This window comes from Sapajus apella, unplaced genomic scaffold (assembly GCF_009761245.1).
Source record: "Sapajus apella isolate SASKATOON/1434 unplaced genomic scaffold, GSC_monkey_1.0 scaffold56, whole genome shotgun sequence".
Lineage (NCBI taxonomy): Eukaryota > Metazoa > Chordata > Mammalia > Primates > Cebidae > Sapajus > Sapajus apella.
In genome coordinates this window covers 748,539-751,547 of record NW_022436996.1, presented here as the reverse complement: position 1 = coordinate 751,547, position 3,009 = coordinate 748,539, and positions in this window count along the sequence as shown.

Sequence of the window (3,009 nt, the reverse complement as noted above, 5' to 3'; positions counted from 1 at the left end):
AGGTGCACCCTCCACACAGCACAGAGTGAAGCCTCAGCATGCTAACCATGGACACCACCCCGACTCCCAGGGCCACCCCGAGGACTACGTGATGTTCAGAGGTGCACCCTCTACACAGCACAGGCAGGATGAGGGAAACCGCAGGGAGCGTCAGCAGAGGACACACATGGGGAAGACAGGAGGGGCAGGAGAGAGCAATGTCCGTGGGGGCACAGGAGAGAGCAAGCGGACGGGGCCATAGCCATCACGCGGTGACACTGGGGCCTTGGTGTGGCTGCCCTGGGCTACACTCACCGCACACACGGGGCTACAGGGACTTTGGGACCGTGCGTGCTGGTGTCCCCACTTTCCAGAGGGGACATCAAGGCTTGAGAGAGGTGGAACTTGACCAGGTGCACACAATTGCACAAGCACACACACGTGCTGCACCACAGGCACCCGGAGGAGAATCCAGAGCCCCCACCACCTGGGACAAATGGGCCCCAGGGGCCCCAGGAAAGGACATCGGCTCTCCACCGCCCCTGCCTGTTACTCTACACCGAGCCGCAAACCCACCCACTCCTCAGTCCAAATGTGGTAGATTCTCTTTCTCCCACTACCCTAAGGGCCACACACACAAGACTTGGAGAAAAGCCACAGCCTACAGGTCACGGGAGCTCGCTAAATGAAGTCCAAGCTGCCCAGTTGCCCCGTCCAGCCACTGTGGCTGCCCACATCATGGTGCTGGGCCCAGCCGTTTCTCCATCATAGAACCACCAAGAGGCAACCGAGACCCCAGGAGCATGGCAACATCCATAGGCTCTGGGATGGGACTACTGTCTACAGGTTCCTCCTACAGGGCCTGTCTGCCCGTGAACATGGGAGGGTCATCCAGCTGTCCGGAAAGGAAAGCTCACCACCATAAGCAGTGCCATCTGCTGAGAATCTGTCTGCTCTACCCTGCACATCTCATGGGAAAGTGAAGGCACGGCCCCAGCTCCCTTCCCTAACCATCGTTCTTGATCGAGTTTATTCTGATGTTGGTGCAAGAAATGTTCCACCCACCTTCAGCTGGTAAAGCCTGCCTAGAAATACACAAGAACAGATAGTAGTTCCAGTAAAGCACAGAGTACCTCAAAATAGAAGACATTACTGAGAGAAAAATGTGCATGCTGGCAGCTAGCTGAAAAGCCAGCTGATCCGCATGAAGTTGGTTAGGAAAAATCTCCTTCTAGAGACACAAACCATCATCTCACAAACTACAACATCCTCACACCCAAGACACACTGCAAAGATACAGCAGCCCTTCCTTGTTACTCAAGGATTCTGCCCGAAGGTCATGTGGCTTCACTTAAGATCAGAAGTGACTTGGTCAAGAAGCACAGAAGAAACCTCAAATTCGCAAATTCCCAGTCTTTGGTCATTTTCTTCTTGGTTATATGAGCAATAAAATCTTACAGCATAAACACTGAAACATACAGAAAATAGTGGAAAAAAAATCATTCTAGGTGCATTTTCATCCAGCATTTTCCAAAGCATAATTACGTATTTTTTCCAAAGCACTCGAATTCATTCTACAGCCTGGGGGCCGTCTCCTGCCATTCCCATTGGGTATCACACACGAGCATGTCCCGAACCACGGAAAGTGCCTCTTGGCCACCCGCTGTAGAGGCTGACTGGACTGTTCCCGGCTACAACACTTGGTCATAGGCGTTGTTTTAACGTTTTCAACATTATAAATAAAGCTGTAACAAACATGCTTTCTAAATTATTTTTCACCCCCATTTAAAAACACATCTTTAGGATGGCTTCCTACAGTCTGAGTTACGGAGTCTAAAGATATTGGCGTATTTGTGACTTCCAAGGAAACAACCCATACTCACCTCCAGGCAGAGGATCTCTGCCTGCTGCCGGATCTGGCGCTTGCGTGAACACCTCCCGTCCTTGGATGGAATAGCGTGGCTGCGTCAGTCCACACCTCCACACTTCTCCTTCCAGGCTTTCGGACCCTCTGAGCTTCCTCCTGCATGACCCGCCCATGCCCTGTGCTGCTCTCCTTTCTAGGTGCACATGCCAGGGCCCCTCTCTGGGACCACCTTGCCCCAAGCTTTGACCCCAACACTCGTCCTCTTTCTCCACATAAAAGTAAATTGTTGGGCTCTTTCCGGAGGAGTTTGGGTGAGCTTGTCTGTCCGGAATGTCACTTCTCAAATGCAGTGCAGATCCTCATAGAGCAGGCTGATGCTCCTCACCACCTCCCTCCCAGCAGGCCCATAAAGACCCTCAGACACCATGCCCTGGAGACCCCCATGGCTTCTACTATCTGGCATTTGTTGGGTGTGTTGGCATCGTCTATACCACACCCCTGACCTCTGCCATACCTGCTCTCACATGAGGCGATATTGCACTTGCATTTGACAGGAAGCATGTGGAGCCCTAGAGAATTATGTGAAAATGAAGGGGTGCTGGTCCTGTCTCAGCTGTGAAAATGGTGGTGGAGAAAGAGGGAATACCTGCCTGTTAGCTTTCCTGAGGATGACAAGTCATTTGCTGCCTTAAAACTAAGAGAAAAAGGAGTGGCTCCTCCATGAACTCCCCTCCCCTCCTTCCACCCTGAGACTTATCCTGTAGCTGCCGCAGGCCCTGTTTTTCTCAAGTAAAACCTGTGCTGATGACAGGATCATTTGCAAACACAGGAAGGACGTCCAGCTCACAGGCTGCAACACCACAAGCTGAGCTTCCTTGATTACCTGGGGATCCAGGAAAATGGAGGATGAGTTGAAGGTTGGGACACAGACCCCTTCAGGAAAATCCACACACAGCTCAGTATAATTGAAGAAAACCAATAATATAAATTATTTCAAATAGCAGTGCAACAACTTGGTGTAACATTTATTTTATCCAGCACAGATGACTGGTTCTACTTCATGTGCTTATTTTAGCAGTGATTTGAACTCAGAGCCACAAGCTATTGGAGCTTGAGTCTTAAAGATCATTAGTCTCATGTTTCCCTAACCTGGCTGCACATTA